The 21,005-nt window shown below is 41.6% G+C and overlaps 1 protein-coding gene across 1 annotated transcript in view; it reads left to right on the top strand.

The window, feature by feature from the left end:
- Positions 1–730: 730 nt before the first annotated feature.
- The window catches only part of SMAD5 (SMAD family member 5), a 62,370-nt gene continuing 42,095 nt past the window's right edge, over positions 731–21,005 (top strand). Inside the window, exon 1 of the mRNA XM_019964960.2 lies at positions 731–888. The gene's annotated coding sequence lies outside the window, so the exon portion shown is untranslated. The remainder of the gene's footprint in view (positions 889–21,005) is intronic.

Raw genomic sequence — 21,005 nt, forward strand, 5'->3', positions numbered from 1 at the left:
TTTTGATTTTCATTTAGGTTAATTTGTTTTTAAAAACAAACCTATACCAGACTATTGGAAAGTCAGCATTGAACTTTTAAAATAAAAACAAAATTATTTAAAAGTTTTTCTTCACTAGTACTCTCCAAATTGCATGCCCTAGATGGTGAAGTGAAGTGAAGTCACCCAGTCGTGCCCGACTCTTTGCGACCCCATGGATAGTAGCCTGCACCAAGCTCCTCCATCCATGGGATTTTCAAGGCAAGAGTACTGGAGTGGGGTTGCCATTTCCTCCTCCAGGGAATCTTCCCAACCCAGGGATCGAAGCCAGGTCTCTCAGATTGTAGACAGACGCTTTACCGTCTGAGCCACCAGGGAAATCTATGTATTGACACAGATTCTCAGATTTATATTACAAATCATTAACAGTAGCAAAGTTATATCCGACGATATTTTTATTTACACTTCATACAGGACTGGGAAAATCGCCAACTGTCCATGTCGAAAACAATTGTTTTATTTTATTATAATGTGGGTTGATTTGGCTAGTGGAGACTTCCAGTGGCTATCGTGGCGGTGGGAACTAGCCGACTGCCAGTCCTGGGCCGGCCATGGACGCGAGATGACTCTGGCAGATCGGAAGCTGGAGTTTGCGGGCGCCAAGCCAAGCGCGGAGGCTTCCTCCAGCCGCGGGAGCCAGTCGGCCCTTCCCTCGGTCTGTCCCGCAGCGGTCACTCGGCCGCTTGCGCGCATGCGCCGACCCCGCGGCGTCCTCCCCGGCTCCTTCCCTCCTTCATCCGGGTCCTGGACGAGCGGGCGCCGTGCGCGTGTCCCGCTGCCGAGCTGCTAATAAAGTTGCGCTGAGGAGAAGCGCAGCGACGGCGCCGGGAGAGCGCGCGCCGCCGGCTCGTGAGTGAATGTGGGGCCCCGGGACGGGCGGGCCAGTGAGTGGGACCGTGGGCTGCAGCTTTGCCCGGACGCGGTTCTGCCCTAGCGGCCGGACTCGGGCCGAGGCGGGGGCGGGCGGAGCGGAAATCACCCGGGCCTGCGGGGCGGGAGGTAGGCCGAGACCCGGCCTGCCGGGGTCCAGGCGGGCGGCGATGGTGCGGCCCGTCCGGCTGCGGAGGCCTTGCCTGCCCCGGGGGCGTCCCGAGGCGGGGCCAACGCTGGCCCTCGTCCGGGCTCCGCCGTTACCACCCGGACTGTGGCGGGAAGCGTTCAGGACGCCCTCGCGGGGATCCCCCGCCCCACTTCTGTCCGGGGGAGCGGTTTGCCCTCCCTTATGCGAGCGCCACCCTCAACACACACCCCTGGTGGGACTGCCGAGCTCGGCCGAGCAGCTTGGTCGGCTACATTGCAAAACCGTCCAGTGGCTTGATGAATCCGTGCCGCCGCCGTCGCTTTGTGTTTCAAAGATAAGGATCCACTCTTATCGGTGGGAATTACACCCCGGGCAGTTGTGACCTGCTGCTGCACTCAGCTGGTAGTTAGACCCGGTTTCTGCCACTTGCCATGCCAGTTTCCATCATTGCAAAGATTTCTTCTACTTTGTGTAAACTTTTGCTGCAAGGATAACGACAAGCAGTATCTGTTTGCCTTCATCATATTCAACCCCTGCTGGGGTCTTTCACTCTAGTGTCAGGGCTCAGATTCATATTCGGTCTGCCCCCTCCCCATGCTCTCCCTCTTTCCTCTCTTCCCCTTTCAGCTGCTGTTATTACGTGGAGTTGGGAGCCTAAGCTTTGAAAACTCCCATGTGGCGCCTGTCTTAAGTCGGAGCATGCTCAGTAGCCAAAACAGATTTTGGTTGCAAAAAAGAACTGGGGCGAGGATAGTCGGGTATTTGGACGTTCGCCCACTTCCTAACAAAATGTTCCAATTCTGGTTTGGATGGCATTGGAGAGTGGAGCTGTAGGCCAGCCCAGAGGTGAGGAATGCCTGAACACCCTGGGCCAGATCTCTATCTTGATTGTAGAGACATTGTTTCCTGACCAGCTGGAGGTCTAGAGAGAGACAGGGGGAAAAGCATTCCTGGCTGCCCGTGCATTTGTATGGGTGTGGTGCTAAGTGTATCTTGTTTACCTTATCTTTCTGTGGAAAAAGTTTTGAAGTTTGGTCGGGTTTGTCACATCATGCCGGTTGCCTAGTACCCCCCCAGAGTGTTCTTATTTAGCAAAAAGACTGGATAGGTGGGAGGTTGTGGCTTGGCCTCACAGAAATTGAGAGGAAGGGATACTGAAGTTGCTGTTTTCAAATTCTTTCGAAAATTCTGTTTCTAAACTTGGGTAGTTAAATTTCCTTAAATTAGAGCACCCATATTGCCCGCAGTGAATTAGTTTTTAAACTTTAATTTGAAAGCTAAAGGGTTGAAAACCTTAGTCTGAATAAATTAGTAACTTGCCAAGCAGTTTAAAATTGTTCCTAGGTGCCAGTGTTGTGGAAGACAAAAGCTAGAGACAATGTGAACATTATGGATCTGAATACTTTTATGAGTGTGTTCCAAATAAGGAGTTTTTTTTTTTTTTTTTTTTAATAGTTCTAAGGGCTTCCCAGGTGGCTCAGATGGTAAAGAATCTGCCTGCAATGTGGGAGACCCGGGTTCGATCTCTGGGTCAGGAAGATCTCCTGGAGAAGGGAATGGCTACACACTCCAGTATTCTTGCCTGGAGAATTCCATGGACAGAGGAGCCTGGTGGGCTATACAGTCCATGGGTTTGCAAAGAGTTGGACATGACTGTATGTTCAACTAACGCATGTACACATATAGATCTAAACCAATTATTTTATATTCTTCCTCTTATTGGTACTTTGGTAACTTTTACCCCCCTCTAAGATGAATCCAAGATTACAGAAATACAGAACAGTTAAGAAACAAGTTTAAAGTGTAACTTTCATGAGAGTTGTGTTGATTATGTTTAGATTTTTTTAATTTAACTTTTGCATGATTGTCTCTGTAGCAGCCTCCTTTCTTCCCTCTCTCTACCTTGCTGCTCCCTCAGTGTGCCTTTCCTTTCACATAGCTGCTTTTATCACATAAACTGTACCTATTTATTTTTGTTAATAAAATCCATCTGTCATTTATGCCTCCATTTTTCAGATCATAGTTGAAATAGACTATAAAAGTTAGATGAACCTTCCCAGCTGACTTTCTTCTTAGATTTTAAATGCATCCAATGATATAGTTAAGAGAACAGTGAACTGGAAAGGAAAAGAGTAAAATATTTTTGTAGGTTCTGTGCAGATTTGGTGGAATTATCTACTTGTCTGGTTCACAGGGTTAGGCGCCACAAAAATGGGTAGATTGGTACGTGCTACATTTCTTTCCCCTCTGGCAAAGTCAGTTTTAATTTCAGTGAGAGACAGTGGCAGAATGTTGTTACTAATGAGGTTTGAATCAGATTGTTTACTGGTTATATAACATGTTGCTGGGAGTATTATTAAAAGTTGCCTTCTGTATCAAGGTAGAGGCAAGTAAATTCTGCTTACCCTCTTCACTGGGTTTTAATTCTTGGCTGAGCCTGAAGCACATTAGACTATAACCATCATTATACCTGGGTAGCCTGCCTGTTTCCTGTTTTCATCATGAACCCAAACATTATGATTTGCAGTGATGATCTTTTTTGTGCCTTGCGTTAAACGAGGCAGTATGTTTTCTCTTACTTCTGAAAAGAGATTTGTAACTTGGTCAAATCAAAGCTACCAGCTTCTTGTCTTTTGAAGACTAGGTAGTAAAATATAAAACTTCTAAAAATTTCTTGGTAACTTGAAATACTATTTATAAAAATCTATTTAATACATATTGTTTTAGTGTTTTTATGTAAATTTTAATGTTACCAGTAGTATGTAGAGTCTGAATAAGAAAGCCCTTTTTGTTTATGACTTACCAGTGTTTATTATTACCAGATGTATATGTTGACTTAGCTGACTTGAGAACTCTTTAGGATATAGCTGCCTTTATTCCCCTGATTATCAGTTTTTCCTGTTCTCGTTATTTCTAGAGTGACTGTATTCCTAGTCTGTTCGTGTGCTTCATACCAGCCCAAAGAAGAAACTGAATAGTTTATTTCTTCAAATGTTACAGCTCCCTTAGATCCTATGGGTTTGCTGGTATACTAATAAAGTCAAAGACAATGGAGAAGATTTCCTTTTATAAGGGACAGTCTTATAAAAGCCTGAAGGATGATTCTTATTTCTACCAGTCTGGATATTTTGGAGAAAAGATTATTTGGGAGTAGGACCCAAGAAGAATGCACAGAGGTAGAATGTTTTCCCCACCAAAGATGATGATGAACGTCCTCACAAAGCCTGCCCATGTCTTTTTACACTTTGATTTTCTGCTTCCAAAATTAATAGAACAGTAGTAATTGAAACTCTCAGTGCTGGCTTATCCAATACATTGCCATTACCTAGAACTCTGAATCTTAGAGGTACATTTACTACTTGGAAGGTTAAGATATAAAATTCTTTTTTAAAAATTGTTAAAAGCTAGATTGTTGTTGCTGCTGCTAGGTCGCTTCAGTCGTGTCCGACTCTGTGCGACCCCATAGACAGCAGCCCACCAGGTTCCCCCGTCCCTGGGATTCTCCAGGCAAGAACACTGGAGTGGGTTGCCATTTCCTTCTCCAAGATTGTTGTTAGGACCAACTAGTTTTTCAGTCTCATATTCTAACATCTTTCAGTGTTTGACAGCTTAGAAAAGATGGGGTAATTACACAGTTACTATTTTTTCGTAAATAATCAGCTAGGTCTTCACTCTGCAGTTTTGATACTTTTTTGCCCTGGGCACCTAGGTGGGGAGATATTTGGCCTTTTTCTATTAGAGAAGTGGTATCAGTGACTTTTCTTTCTGCTTTTATTGTATTCCTAACTTGGTTGTGACAATATTTTAGAAGAAAGTTTGCTTTATTAGGTGGTTCCATGTGTGCGATACTGTAATTGTAATTCGTTTTTGGAAGTCAGTTGTTAAAGTGCCTTTTGTAAGTAGGATTTGCTTTTGATTTCTTTGGTATACCAGTCGCTGCTTATAATGTGTATATATATAAATTACAGAATGGTATACTCTGGAAATTTGAAAATGGCCTAATCTGTTGTGAGGTTTAACTGGATTTTTCCTTTTTGATGTCCATATATATTGTTTTGTTATTATTGAAAATAATATTAATAGTAAGAAAAAGACTGGTATCACCTTCCTACTTTTCTTTGAACATAGCAGCTGGAGTCCTGTAAACAGTCTTAAACTTTTTAAATTTAACTGTGGTCTCAGAATATGGCTGGTACTTTTTCAAGGCAAGCTTTGTTTTGGTCACTTCTGTTTTCATAATATGTTAGGATCTGCCTGGCATCCTATCTGGTAGACTATAACTTGAGATCTAGTTATTCTGGTTTGTGTGTTTCTAGGAAAAGAGGGGCTCTGCAGAACTTTTTCAAAGCTAGTCTTTCATTTTCTTTACCTTCTTCACATCTTTCTGCCCACTCAAGTGAGTAGATGAGCTTATCTGGAAAGTGTCTTCATAAAGATTTGAAATATATGTTGTGTACACAAGTTAGCACTTTGTACTCCAGAGAGACATTTTGTAACATACTGATTGGGTATCTGCTCTTGGTGATTTTATAATTTAAAGGAAAAGCGCTGTAAAGATTGACCAGCTCTGTGTCTACTCCTGTGCCTACAAGCCTATGCAGGTATTCTCAGACACATCTGGTAGCAATGTCAGAAATCTTGCAGGCTCTGTGGGGGTGAGTGATACATCTAGATCAGGCTCTGCTTAATTAGAGGACTTAGAGAAGCAGGTGAGGTTTAAAGAGTGATTAAAAACTGGGAAACAAAAGTCTGGATGTGGGAGATAAAAAAAGACTTGTATGGGCACCGAGAGAGCCTGGGTGAGAGTTCTATGCTGTGAGAAGGGTCAGCTGGCAGCTGCTCAGCTCCTGAGTGGCTTTGAAATCACTGTGAGAACTTTGGATGTCTTTGGAAATTTGGGAACCATAATTGGGAAAAGTGATGATTTAAGTGTTTCTCTAGGAAAATGATTTTGGTGCTCATGTGACTGTATTTCCTCTTCTTTCTAGATGATCTAGTAAAGAATAGGTTTTCTGAATCTAGGAGATCTGTGGGGCCAGCTTGTTCTTGGTTTCTTTCTCTTATCTGCTTGCAGTCATGGATGTGGCTTAAACATTTTATAGTGATTATATACCTAGATCTAGGATTGGTTTGATAGTTGTGGTGACGGATGTCTACTTTTGCTAATACTTGGTGACTAAAGATGTTAGAACCACAGGGGTAAGACACTTGTAAAGCTATACCCCCACCAACCACAAAAAAGTTACCTCTGAATGTGTATAAGCAAGTGACTTTCTCCCATTGTGGATGATCCTAAGGGCCTTGGTTCTCAAACCTACTGCAAAACCTGGGAGGTAGGGCCCTGATGTCAATGAATCTGAATTTTGTGGAATGGTTATGAAGGATTTGTTTCTTTAAAACCCCCATCTGTAATTCTTCTGTATCGGTTTGGTTGAAGTGATGGTGGCTTTGACCCATATGCACATTTGCAAGGGTTAATGTGGTCAGGAGATTTCCTTTTGGCTAACGGTGTTGGGTGAAATTTTTGAATTGGTTTGTTTGCCTTTTATTTTGGATTGAAGCAATCAGAGAGATGTTGGACCAGAAGGTGAAGGAGCTGTTTTTTTAAATTTTCCTTTGAATCTGGGGCTGAGCAGTGTGTGTCTAAAAGTCTGTCTATCTCAGGGAGACTATTGAGGGGGGTTTGTGTGTATGTGTTTATGGCAGGTCAGGAGGTTCTACTCAGGTAACTTGAAGTAAGAACAAGACTTGGTTTCTTGACATTAATAACAATTCATTTGAATGGAAACCTGGTTAAGTTTAACAACATTTTCTTCATACATTCATTTTATGTAAAATCATCCTTTAGCTTCCCTATCAGCCTCCCCTAAATCAATCCCATTCTGGTAGCCCAGGTTGACACCTTGGAGTCATTTTTGACTCCTCCATTCTCACATTCCCCTTATCTCTTCCACCAGGAAACCTTTTGTCTCCCAAACATGTGAAACTGTCTGCTTCTCACCACCATGCTGCAGTCATCCTGGTCTGAGCCAGCATCATCTCTTACTTAAATTGCTGCAGCACTGAACTGATCTCGGTCTCCCTGCTTTCTACCCTTGCTGCCTCCATCCCCACCCCCTCCCCATTCTGAACATGTGGCCCGGAGTGATTGTTTAATAACATAAGTCTGAAAATGTCATATCTTCACTCAGAGCTCTTAAATGGGTCTACATTTCACTTATAGTAAAGGCCAAAAGCACTTATATTACTGCATGGCTCTCTTACCTGTTTGATTCCATTCCTGTTTTCCCTTTCTTATGTGCTTATTGTCAGGGTTCGTGGTCTTGTGGTTACTTGAACGTGCCAGACATGCTCCCACTTTGGGATTTGCACATTGCCTGTTGCCTTCGCTTGTACTAGTTTTCCCTGCCTGGCTCACTCTTTGGTGCCTTCTCAGTGAGGCTCAGCCCAGCCACCCTGTTTAAAATTACACCTCTTTCATAGCACTCCTGATCCACCTTCCACTGTTTTATTTTTCTCCATAGCAGTTTTCACCTTACAGCTATCCTGTATCATTCATTTATTGTACTTTATCTGTCTCCCTCCACTGGAATGCAGGCTTTATGAAGACAAGGATTTTGGTCCACTTTTATTCACTTCTATATTCTCAGCGCCTATACTGTTCAGTTCAGTCACTCAGTCGTGTCCGACTCTTTGTGACCCCATGAACTGCAGCACGCCAGGCTTCCCTGTCCCATTACCAACTCCCGGAGCTTACTGAAACTCATGTCCATTGAGTCAGTGATGCCATCCAATCATTTCATCCTCTGTTGCCCGCTTCTCCTCCCACCATCAGTCTTTCGAAACATCAGGGTCTTTTCCAGTGAGTTAGTTCTTCGCATCAGATGGCCAGAGTATTGAAGCTTCAGCATCAGTCCTTCCAATGAATATTCAGGACTGTTTTCCTTTAGGATGGACTGGTTGGATCTCCTTGCAGTCCAAGGGACTCTCAAGAGCCTACTCCAACACCACAGTTCAAAAGCATCAATTCTTTGGTGTTCAACTTTCTTTATTGTCCAACTCTCACATCCATACATGACTACTGGAAAAACTATAGCTTTGACTAGACGGACTTTTCTTGGCAAAGTAATGCCTCTGCTTTTTAATATGCTGTCTAGGTTGGTCATAGCTTTTCTTCCAGGGAGCAAGTGTCTTCTAATTTCACTGCTGCAGTCACCATCTGCAGTGATTTTGGAGCCCAAGAAAATAAACTCACTGTTTCCATGGTTTCCCCATCTATTTGCATGAAGTGATGGGACCAGATGCCATGATCTTAGTTTTATGAATGTTGGGTTTTAAGCCAACTTGTTCACTCTCCTCTTTCACTTTCATCAAGAGGCTTTTTTGTTCCTCTTCAATTTCTGTCATAAGGGTGGTGTCATCCACATATCTGAGGTTGTCTATGTTTCTCCCAGCAATCTTGATTTCAGCTTGTGCTTCATCCAGCCTGGCATTTCATATGATGTACGCTGTGTATAAGTTAAATAAGCAGGGTGACAGTATACAGTCTTGATATACTCCTTTCCCGATTTGGAACCAGTCTGTTGTTCCATGTCCAGTTGTAACTGTTGCTTCTTGACCTGCATACAGATTTCTCAGGAGGCAGGGCAGGTGGTCTGGTATTCCCATCTCTTGAAGAATTTTCCACAATTTGTTGTCATCCACACAGTCAAAGGCTTTGGTGTAGTCAATAAAGCAGAAATAGATGTTTTTCTGGAACGCTCTTGCTTTTTCAGTGATCCAGCAGATGTTGGCAATTTGGTCTGTGGTTCCTCTGCCTTTTTTAAATCCAGCTTGAACATCTGAAAGTTCACAGTTCACATACTGCTGAAGCCTGGCTTGGAGTATTTTGAGCATTACTTGGCTAGCACGTGAGATGAGTGCCTTGGAAACAAACAGAGATCATTCTGTCGTTTTTTGAGATTGCATCCAAGTACTGCATTTCTGACTCTTTTGTTGACCATGATGGCTACTCCATTTCTTCTAAGGGATTCCTGCTCACAGTAGTAGATATAATCATCATCTGAGTTAAATTCACCCATTCCAGTCCATTTTAGTTCTCTGATTCCTAGAATGTCGATGTTCACTCTTGCCATCTCCTGTTTGACCACTTCCAATTTGCCTTGATTCATGGACTTAACATTCCAGGTTCCTATGCAGTATTGCTCTTTACAGCATCAGACCTTGCTTCTATCACCAGTCACATCCACAGCTGGGTATTGTTTTTGCTTTGGCTTCATCCCTTCATTCTTTCTGGAATTACTTCTCCACTGATGTGATCAATATAAACTGTGGAAAATTCTGAAAGAGATGGGAATACCAGACCACCTGACTTGTCTCTTGAGAAACCTGTATGCAAGTCAGGAAGCAACAGTTAGAACTGGACACGGAACAACAGACTGGTTCCAAATAGGAAAAGGAGTACGTCAAGGCTGTATATTGTCACCCTGCTTATTTAACTTATATGCAGAGTACATCACGAGAAACACTGGACTGGAAGAAACACAAGTTGGAATCAAGATTGCCGGGAGAAATATCAATAACCTCAGATATGCAAATGACACCACCCTTATGACAGAAAGTGAAGAGAAACTAAAAGGCCTCTTGATGAAAGTGAAAGAGGAGAGTGAAAAAGTTGGCTTAAAGCTCAACATTCAGAAAACGAAGATCATGGCATCTGGTCCCGTCACTTCATGTCAAATAGATGGGGAAACAGTGGAAACAGTGTCAGGCTTTATTTTTGGGGGCTCCAAAATCACTGCAGATGGTGATTGCAGCCATGAAATTAAAAAACTCTTACTCCTTGGAAGGAAAGTTATGACCAACCTAGATAGCATATTCAAAAGCAGAGACATTACTTTGCCAACAAAGGTCCTTCTAGTCAAGGCTATGGTTTTTCCAGTGGTCATGTATGATTGTGAAAGTTGGACTGTGAAGAAAGCTGAGTGCTGAAGAATTGATGCTTTTGAAGTGTGGTGTTGGAGAAGACTCTTGAGAGTCCTTTGGACTGCAAGGAGATCCAACCAGTCCATCCTAAGGGAGATCAGTCCTGGGTGTTCATTGGAAGGACTGATGCTGAATCTGAAACTCGAGTACTTTGGCCACCTCATGCGAAGAGTTGACTCATTGGAGGAGACTCTGATGCTGGGAGGGATTGGGGGCAGGAGGAGAAGGGGACGACAGAGGATGAGATGGCTGGATGGCATCACTGACTCGATGGACATGAGTTTGGGTAAACTCTGGGAGTTGGTGATAGACAGGGAGGCCTAGTGTGCTGCGATTCATGGGGTCACAAAGAGTCGGACACAACTGAGTGACTGAACTGAACTGAACTGAGATGAGTGCAACTGTGCGGTAGTTTGAACATCTTTGGCATTGCCTTTCTTTGGGATTAGAATGAAAACTGACCTTTTCTGGTTCTGTGGCCACTGCTGAGTTTTCCAAATTTGCTGGCATGTTGAGTGCTGCACTCTGGCATGTTGAGTGCAGCACTCTCACAGCATCATTTTTTAGGATTTGAAATACCTCAACTGGAATTCCATCACTTCCACTAGCTTTGTTCATAGTAATGCTTCCTAAGACCCACTTGACTTCACACTCGAGAATGTCTGGCTCTAGGTGAGATAAACACCATCGTGGTTATCTGGGTCATGAAGATCTTTTTTGTGTAGTTCTTCTGTGTATTCTTGCCACTTCTTAATATCTTCTGCTTCTGTTAGGTCTATACCATTTCTATCCTTTATTGTGCCCATCTTTGCATGAAATGTTCCTAAAATGCACCTCAGTAGTTTTAGATGAATAGCTTGAATGAATTTAACAAGTTCTCTAAATATGCTTAGTACTGTTTTTTAAAGATTACATTCTAGAGAGAGAGTCGAAAATACAAGAAAACCAACAAATACTTACAATTTGGTAGTACAGTGAAGGAAATGAACATAGTTTTAGATTAGAGATTGGGGAAAACCTACTTTATATAGAGTTAATGGGTTGATCAGGGAAGGTGTCGGGGATGATAGCTAAAGCTGAAACCTTGGAGAGCTAGACATTAGTGGTTGGAGCTTGAAGAAAGTGGTCCAGACAATAGCATTTGTAAAATATGTAAAGTAGAGAAAATATTCTAGTACAGGAAGATAAATGCTTTTCAAAAAATGAATTCTTACTATTATTTATTGGAACCCGAAAGTATTTGGCCCTATCTTTGATTTTTCTTAAATTTCAGCCTCTAAATTTGTATAACTTTAAAATTACTGGAGAGAATTCTTTTGAAATAAAAATGACTCTTATAAATCCTCTTTAGTAAGAATTTTAATATGGTTGAGGTACATCTGCACTTCCATTTTAAAGTTGGTTTTCCCTGGTAACTATACAAGAAATTCATGTTTATTTTAAGATATGCAAAATTGCATGAAACAGAAAGTGAAAAGCACCCTGAATCCCTCCCCATCCCCTGGCTAATTCCTTTCAAAAGGTTTGTATTCACAGTCTCTTTCATTCGTTAGACTTAAATACTTATTGAGCACATGTATCATTCGGTTTACAGTGATGAGCCAAAACAGATATGGCTCCTCTCATTTACATTCTTGCCAAGTTGGACTGGTAAATGTAAAAACAAAGATATGTTAAGTGCTGCAAAATAGAGATACGCGACACAGTAAGTGTGTATAATAGGGGAGTTTCACCTCGGTAAGGCAGTCTGGGAAGGCTTCTCTGAAGAAGGGATGCTTGAGCTAAAATAAAAGTATGATGTGTGTGTGTGTGTGTGTGTGTTTTGTAATGTGATAGATTCTTTTGTAGTACATGATAGTCTCTTAATTTTATTGCTGAGGTACTACTGTATTCTTTGGATTTCCAAGGTACTGCTCTGTATTGTTTTTGTCTGGTTGATAGTTGCAGTTTTTCAGGAGAATTTCAGGGAACCTGACATACACAAGGATTTCTAAAGCTCATAATTCCTTTTCTTTCTAGCTGTCTGAAATGACAATACCCATCAACGAAAGAATCAACTATTAGGTTGGTGCAAACGTCATTGCGGTTTCAGACCGTGAATTTTAAATCATTATAACTAGGCTCAAACACACCTTTATTAGTCAAAATAGTAACCATTATAATCAGTGCATTTTTGCCAGTGAGAAATAAGTTTATTCCTGTGGTGTAAAAATTCATGACTCAAGATTCGACAAACTCTTGGAAAGCATTTTCTGCGTCCTGCTGGTTGTGGAAGCGTTTTCCCTGCAGAAAGTTGTTGAGATGCTTGAAGAAGTGGTAGTTGGTTGGCAAGAGGTCAGGTTAATATGGCAGATGAGGCAAAATTTCGTTGCCCTTTTCTTTCAACTTTTGAAACAATGGTTATGCGACATTAGTTGGGTGTTGTTGTTGACCAGTGCTGGCTGCAGGTGTTGCAGTTTTTGGTGCATCTCATTGATTTACTTCTCAGATATAATGGTTTCAGTGAGATTCAGAAAGCTGTAGTGGATCAGATGGGCAGCAAACCACCGAACAGTGATCATGACCTTTTTCGGTGCAACTTTGGCTTTGGGAAGTGCTTTGGAGTTCCTTCTCAGTCTAGCCACTGAGCTGGCCATCGCCAGTTGTATAAAATCCACTTTTTATCACATGTCACAATCCAATCGAGAAATGGTTCATTGTTGTTGCATAAAATAAGAGATGACACTTCAAAGCATTGATTTTTCTTTTTAAATTTTCATTCAGTGCACGAGGCACCTACTTATCAAACCTTTCCAGTTTACTTCAAATGCTGAACTGCCATAGAATGATTGACATTGAGTTCTTTGGCAACTTCTTGTGTAGCTGTAAGAGGATCAGGCTTTTCACGTGGCACTAGTGGTTAAGAACCTGCCTGCCAATGCAAGAGACATAAGAGATGTGGGTTCAGTCCCTGGGTTGGGAAGATCCCCTGGAGGTGGGCATGGCAACCCCCTCTAGTGTTCTCGCCTGGAGAATCCCATGGACAGAGGAGCCTGGCAGACTAGAGTCTGTAGGGTTGCAAAGAGTCGGACATGACGGAAGAGACTGAGAATGCACACAGCAGCTTCAGTGATGCTCTCAGTTGGTCATTATCAACTTCTGGTGCCTGGCCACTGTGCTCCTCATCATCAAGGCTCTTGTCTCCTTTGCACAACTTCTGCAACCACCACTGCACTATGCATTCGTTAGCAGTTCCTGGGCCAAATGCAATGTTGAAGTTGCGAGTTGTCGCCACTGCTTTATGACTCATTTTGAACTCAAATAAGAAGATGGCTCAAATTTGTTTTTTGTCTACCATCATTTCCTTCAGTTCAGTTACTCGGTTGTGTCCTACTCGGTTGTGTCCGATTCTTTGTGAACCCCATGGTCTGCAACATGCCAGGCTTCCCTGTCTATCACCAACTCCTAGAGCCTACTCAAACTCATGTCCATCCAGTCAGTGATGTCATCCAACCATCTAATCTAATGTCATCCCTTTATCCTCCTGCCTTCAATCTTTCCCAGCATCAGGGTCTTTTCCAATAAGTCAGTTCTTCGCATCAGGTGATGAAAGTATTGGAGTTTCAGCTTCAGCATCAGTCCTTCCCATGAATACTCAGGACTGATTTCCTTTAGGATTGACTGGTTGGATATCCTTGCAGTCCAAGGGACTCTCAAGAGTCTTCTCTAACACCACAGTTCAAAAGCATCAATTCTTTGGTGTTCAGCTTTCTTTATTGTCCAACTCTCACATCCATACATGACTACTGGAAAAACCATAGCTTTGACTAGATGGACCTCTGTTGGCAAAGTAATGTCTCTGCTTTTTAATATGCTGTCTAGGTTGGTCATAGCTTTTCTTCTAAGGAACAAGTGTCTTTTAATTTCATGGCTGCAATCACCATCTGCAGTGATTTTGGAGCCCCCAAAAATAAAGTCTCTCACTGTTTCCATGGTTTCCCCATCTATTTGCCATGAAGTGATGGGACCAGATGCCACAATCTTAGTTTTAGGAATGTTGAGTTTTAAGCCAATTTTTTCACTCCTCTTTCACTTTCATCAAGAGGCTCTTTAGTTCTTCTTTACTTTCTCCCATAAGGGTGGTGTCATCTGCGTATCTGAGGTTATTGATATTTCTCCTGGCAATCTTGATTCCAACTTGTGCTTCATCCCGCTAGCATTCGCATGATATACTCTGCATATAAGTTAAATAAGCAGGGTGGCAATATACAGCCTTGACATACTCCTTTCCATTGTCTAAAATAAATATAAAATACAAGCAAGTAATAAGTCATTAGCAAAAAAACATTAAAATGATGGATAACATAACCACATTTATTTAAGAATGTATTCCAATATCAAATGGCAAAGTTCAGCAATGCAAAACCACAATTACTTTTGCACCAACTTAATAGTCAGGTCTTTGTAAACCAGAGGTAAACTGTAAAAAGCCAAAGTAATAGCAGATAATGCGTTCACAGTTAAGTCCCTCCAGTTGTAAGCAGTAGTACACGTTCCTATCTACTCAGTTACTGGCCTTCTGTGCCTGCTGTATATATTCTTTACTCTATTTTAATACTGCATCTCTGTTGACTTATCGTATGAAAATCCAGAGTAAAGCTAAGTGATATGGGACTTCCTTGATGGTCCAGTGGTTGAGTCTGCCTTGCAATGCAAGGGACACAGATTTGATCCCTGTTCCGGGAGGATCCCATATGCAGCAGGGCAGCTGAGCCTGTGTGCCACAGCTACTGAGCCCATGCACCGCAAGTGCTGAAGCCTGCGTGTCCTTGAGCCTGTGCTCCACAACAAGAGAAGCCATTGCACTGGGGATCCTGCATGCTGCAAATAGAGAATGGTCCATGCTCACTGCAACTAGAGAAAGCTTGCACAGTAACGAGAGACCCAACATAGCCAAAACCAAATAAATACATTAAAAAAACAGACCACCAAGTGATGTGCTGAACAGCACATGAAGCTCTTCATAGAATCTTCTCTTTTTTCTGGTTACTCTTTATGCTCTTTGAGATTACAGATCGTGTCTTTTAAGACTTAGTTCCTAGTACAGAGTATTCCTGGCTTATTGCTGCTGCTAAGTTGCTTCAGTCGTGTCTGACTCTGTGCGACCCCATAGACGGCAGCCCACCAGGCTCCCCTGTCCCTGGGATTCTCCAGGCAAGAACACTGGAGTGGGTTGCCATTGCCTTCTCCAATGCGTGAAAGTGAAAAGTGAAAGTGAAGTCGCTCAGTCGTGTCCGACTCTTAGCGACCCCATGGACTGCAGCCCACCAGGCTCCTCCATCCATGGAATTTTCCAGGCAAGAGTACTGGAGTGGGGTGCCATCGCCTTCTCTGCCCTGGCTTATTAGGTACCCAATAAATTTGTCTGAATCAACTTCAAATCTTACTCCTCTTCGTATCATCCTCCAAATTTATATATTTATTCCTTCTCTCTTGAGCTCTAATTACACATCTGCTTGGACCAGTACTTGCCTCCTTATACTCCTCCGCCATCACCTTTTTACCTTGTCTTGGCTATAACTAGAATCCCCTTTTGGGGTGAGTGGTGTCTAATTCTTTCAGCTTTTAAACCTTTACCTTTCTTAGATTGCCCTGTTTCTCTTCTTCAGTTCAGTTCAGTTCAGTTCAGTCGCTCAGTCGTGTTTGACTCTTTGCGACCCCATGAATCGCAGCACGCCAGGCCTCCCTGTCCATCTCCAACTCCCGGAGTTCATTGAGACTCACGTCCATCGAGTCAGTGATGCCATCCAGCCATCTCATCCTCTGTCGTCCCCTTCTCCTGCTGCCTCCAGTCCCTTCCAGAATCAGAGTCTTTTCCAGTGAGTCAACTTTTCGCATGAGGTGGCCAAAGTACTGGAGTTTCAGCTTCAGCATCATTCCCTCCAAAGAAATCCCAGGGCTGATCTCCTTCAGAATGGTTAGCAAATCCTGTGGATTGTTTGTCACGTCCCTCACGTCTCTTCCACCATTACTGCCTGGTCTGTGTACCACTATCCTAGTGTGTCTTCCTCTCATAGTTGGATTACTAACATGTTTTCAGTTTACGCTCTCTGCCTCTCCTGGTGAAGCCTTTACTTGTCTATGTGCTTTTGCCATTTTTGTCTTCCTGAAATGCCTCTTTGAACGTACCTTTCTGCTTAGATAGAACTGTACCCTGCACACAGGATTACTTCTAGGAGCCTGATCCCTTTGCTTTTATATTCAGTCTTCCCTTGTTTGGCTTTCATTCGGTGGTGATGTCTTTCCCTTTAGCTTCACAGTCTAGCTGATTGTCTCCTCCCAGTCTCTTCTGCCTCATTTGGTTTAATGATACATGGGTTTTCCTTATTCCTGTCCTTTATTACCAACTGGGCTATGAGTTATAGATTGTCATGTTCCTTTTGGAATATGTTCCTAAAATATGTTCCTAAAATTTGTGCTGATATAATGAACTGTTATCCATACCTCATCTTTAAAACTTTCTTTTTTCACTTAGGTGCTGTGTGTGTGTGTGTGTGTGTGTGTGTGTGTGTGTGTGTGTGTGTGTGTTTAGGTGGGGGAAACGGAGCCTGTCAGAGAAAGGTTACCACTTTTTTCTTTCACTTGCCATTTGCAGCACAGTTAATTCCTTCTTTAGGTGGGGGAAACAGGGAGCCTGTCAGAGATAGGTTACTCTCATAGCTCAGTTGGTAAAGAATCCGCCTGCAATGCAGGAGACCCCAATTGATTTCTGGGTTGGATTCCTGGGTTGGGATGATCCGCTGGAGAAGGAATAGGCTACCCACTCCAGTATTCTTGGGCTTTCCTTCTGGCTCAGCTGGTAAAGAATCCGCCTGCAATGCGGGAGACCTGGGTTCAATCCCTGGGTTGGGAAGATCCCTTGGAGAAGGGAAGGGCTACCCACTCCAATATTCTAGCCTGGAGAATTCCATGGAGTCACAAGAGTCAGACATAACTGAGTGACTTTCACTTCACTAATTCCTTCTTAAACAATCTTATTCATGACTGTGTAATCTTTCCATCTTTTCCTCCCCAGTTTCCACTTAGACTGTCATAATTCCGCTTCCTTTCTGTTCCTTTTAAGTTTCCCCTAGATAGAAATTTGAAAGTGTTTGATCACTAGATTCCATTGTAGTCACTCAAACTGCAGTATTGATGAGATTTGATCCCTGGATTGAGAAGATCCCCTGGAGGAGGGCATGGCAACCCACTCCAGTATTTGTGCCTGGAGAATCCCATGGACAGAGGAACCTGGCAGGCTATGGTCCATAAGGTCAGAGAGAGTTGGACATGACTGAAGTGACTTAGCACACATGCAAGATTTACCTTACACAGATTATCCTATGTATTTCCTAATGGAATGTTAGATTTGGGGGGATTCTGTGGGTTTTAAGGTAGAACTAGAAGTTCCCTGAAAGATATCTTAGGCATTATTCAACTTTTTGTTGGGGCAGTTTGTTTTATTAACTTCTTTGTTAGTCTACCTTCTATTATTGTAAGAAGACTTGGCTTTTCAGGAGAAGGCTCAGTTTGATATTTAACATTCAAAAAGGCTGGGTTAGTGTGACTTCAGAAGAGCATAAAAGAGAAAACGGAATTTTTCTTCTATCCCTGCTTATGCTATTGAAATGTGACTTTAACATTTTTAATAATAACTGTTTTGAAAGAGCTTCTCGTGGAGGTTTTTTGCAAAAGAAAATAATTCCATGATTTAACTTCCATGATTTTGGTTTTCATAGGAACTAATTAAATCACATTTAAGGAGTGATAATAGATATGTTATTCCCAATGGTGTACCTTAGGGTAGCTTTAATGTGTTAGGTGGCCCAGCATGACAGGCACACAGAATTTGCTCAGAAGCCAGTTTTCATGTGCGGCATTGTCTTACATATCTGGGCTATCGAATACATTTTCTCTTCTCCTTCGAAGAAAACTCGGAGGTGAGCAATCCCTGGTGCACATGAATATACCAAAGATACAAAATATGGACTCCATGCTGAGTAGGTCCTTTGGGAGTTAGAAGAAATGCTTATTTTCCTTAGATAGTTATGCATCATTAGGCAGTAGCCAAGCTTCCCCAGAATCCACTGAGGAATGTGAGAGAAGCTGTGAGGATTGGCGAAAGGGGAGGCAGGAAAGGAGAATGAGCACAAGAGAGAAAGAGAGTAGATGCTGGTGGGAAGTGATGGGGGAAAGAAAAGGCTGCCTTATTTCTTGTAAGATGTGCATTATTTTCACCTCTTAACATCTCTGAAGTTGGGATGTGTCTGTTAACTGTTGGCGTCTGAATATTGCTTTTCACTAGGTGGCAGTTTTGATGTTATTGTCATTGCACGTGCATGAAGTCTGCTTTTGCTGTTTTATTGCTGTCATTTCTCTCATTTACACCCTCTGGGAAGATCAAGCAAGGACCAGTAGCAAAACTTGCAGGATGGGTGTCAGTGGTTTGAACTATAATCCAGGAGTAATATTGGAACATTCTTCAAACCTGCAGTATTGATGGCAGAAAAATGATATTATGAAGAAAAAACTAAGTGATGAGAAAACATGGTGTGACAGTTTAATTTACAACTTTCTTTTCCTTCAAGGTTCATAAAATAATGGTAGATTGACTTTGTATATTTGATGAAGTAGCCCAGCTGTGTATTTAAAAATCCTGATCCTGATGTAAAAAAATTTCATGATTATTACAACAGTAATGACTACAGTTTCCCTTTGCTGAATATGTACTGTGCCAGGCACTGAGTTAAGTGTTTATCTCATTTAATTCTCAGGACTGATATTCATTATACAAAATAGAAATAAATGGAGGTTTAGGTGTGTTAGATCCAGAATTTGAACCCTAGTTCATTAGACCTCAGATCTAGTGTTTTTGTGTGTTACAATACATATATTAATATTAATGTTCCTGTGTAGGTTAGCCTTATTGTATATTTCTAGCCAGTTTTCTTGTTCTACCACCTGTGTTCCAGCAAACTGAGCTGTAATATTTCCCTGTCCTGGTAGATAAAGTCTCTGATTTTATGTCTTTCCAGGAATAGCATTTATGCCTAAGATACAGCTACTTCATGCCTTTTGTCTTCCTCCATTCCCTTCCCCAACGGCCATCCCCTGAATTTCTTTAACATCCTGTTCACCCTGAGGGTATCTGTCGTTCTCCATGGTGTATTGCAGAGAGGGATGGGCACTTTTAGTTGATTATTAACTTGTAATTCTTTACAGTTAAGGTCTGGGCCTGATTTATCTTTTAGCCACTTAGCATCTAGTTTAGTGGCTTGCCCTTTTTAGGTATGCTTAGTAAACATGCGTTGGATAAGTAAGAGTATAAATCTGAGGTTAAGTGTAGCATGTTATTTGTGCCTTAGTTGACCCAGAAAGCATTGTAGAAAGGGAGCATAGAGGACCAGGTTTAACTACCCCACAATCTGTAACCTCTAAAGACTTAAGTTACTGAATGTAACCTTTTTGAAATTTTCTCTATTACTTTGATAAGTTTAACAATAGTATTAAAGAGTTTTGTGGATGACTGTGAACACAATCAGCTGATTGAATTGAGGATGGGTGTTCTCATTGTTTCTAAATTCATTTTATTTAGTGAAAGGTGAAGGGAGTGTGAAAAATGGAACTAACTTTTTAATGAGAGATATAAAATTAAACCTTTTGGGTACTAGAAAACCTAATCATACTCTAATTTTCAAAGGTATTGCAAGTTCACTTGGGGCTCATGTTGCATATGCTAGCATATGCAAACCAAAAATTGTTATTTTAGTTTATTTTTATATACATAATGAAAAAATTATTTCATAACGGAGGACTTTTGTGAGGATAGAGAATAAATCTATTGCTGTATCGCAAGCACTCTGATACTTTCATTTCAGTTTATGAGCCAATATGTTACTTTTAAATACATATTTTACAGAAAAGATGACAAGAGAAAATTGCTGTTACATGGATATCATAAACAGTTTCACCCACAGTATAACAATTTTCACTTAGAAATATAAATGCTAAGTATTAAGAAAGTGAATATGTGAAATAGAGTTGGGCATATTCTTAGAGTGTTAAATGGAGAGTGCAGAATACCAAGCAGTGCTGTGTTAAACCTCAGTCATGGCCAGAAGTTGGGGAGACTATATATATGCAGAGAAAAAAAATTTAAGGAAGTAAGTATACCAAATGTTAATGCAGTGATGTGGGTAAGTATATTTTATAATTAGAACATTTGTATCTAGAAAAAAATGTTTTAAAAGTAGTACATTATTCCATCATTTCTTAGATAATTATGTTCTTGTGGTAAATGTGGCAAAAATGTCCTAATGATAATTTACAAGGCTTTGGATTAAGTCTGCTATAATAAATGTAAATTTTATACAATAGTAGAAACAGTCCTTTCATACCTCAAGAGTGACTGAGCTCAACAGAGAGGAGAGTGAGTTAAAGTAGATTAAGAAGCTAAAGAGCATGGGAATTTGCTGTGTGACTCAGGGAACTCAAACCGATGCTCTGTGACAATCTAGAAGGGTGGGATGGGGAGGGAGATGGGAGGGAGATTCTGGAGAGAGGGGACATGGGTGTACCTATGGCTGAGTCTTGTTGATGTTTGACAGAAAACTACAAAATTCTGTAAAGCAATTATCCTTCAATTAAAAAATGAAGTGGCAAAAAAGAAAAGTTGAAAGAAAATTACCAGGCCCTACACTAATGTATTTGCACGTGTGTATTAAAATGCAGTTACGTGAAAGCAAAAAAAAAAAGTTGATGAGCTATATTAAGTGGTATAAAAAAGTCAGTTTGAAAATGAACACATTGGATTATCCTTGGTTGAAATTGTGTGGTCTTATTTTTTGATAACATGTAATGATTTGAATGTTTTGGAGAAGTCTAGGAGATATGGAAGGTATTAATAGTAGATCCTGAAGGGGAGAGCATTTCTTTGCAGGAG

This window comes from Bos indicus, chromosome 7, assembly GCF_029378745.1.
Source record: "Bos indicus isolate NIAB-ARS_2022 breed Sahiwal x Tharparkar chromosome 7, NIAB-ARS_B.indTharparkar_mat_pri_1.0, whole genome shotgun sequence".
In the NCBI taxonomy this organism is placed as follows: Eukaryota; Metazoa; Chordata; class Mammalia; order Artiodactyla; family Bovidae; genus Bos; species Bos indicus.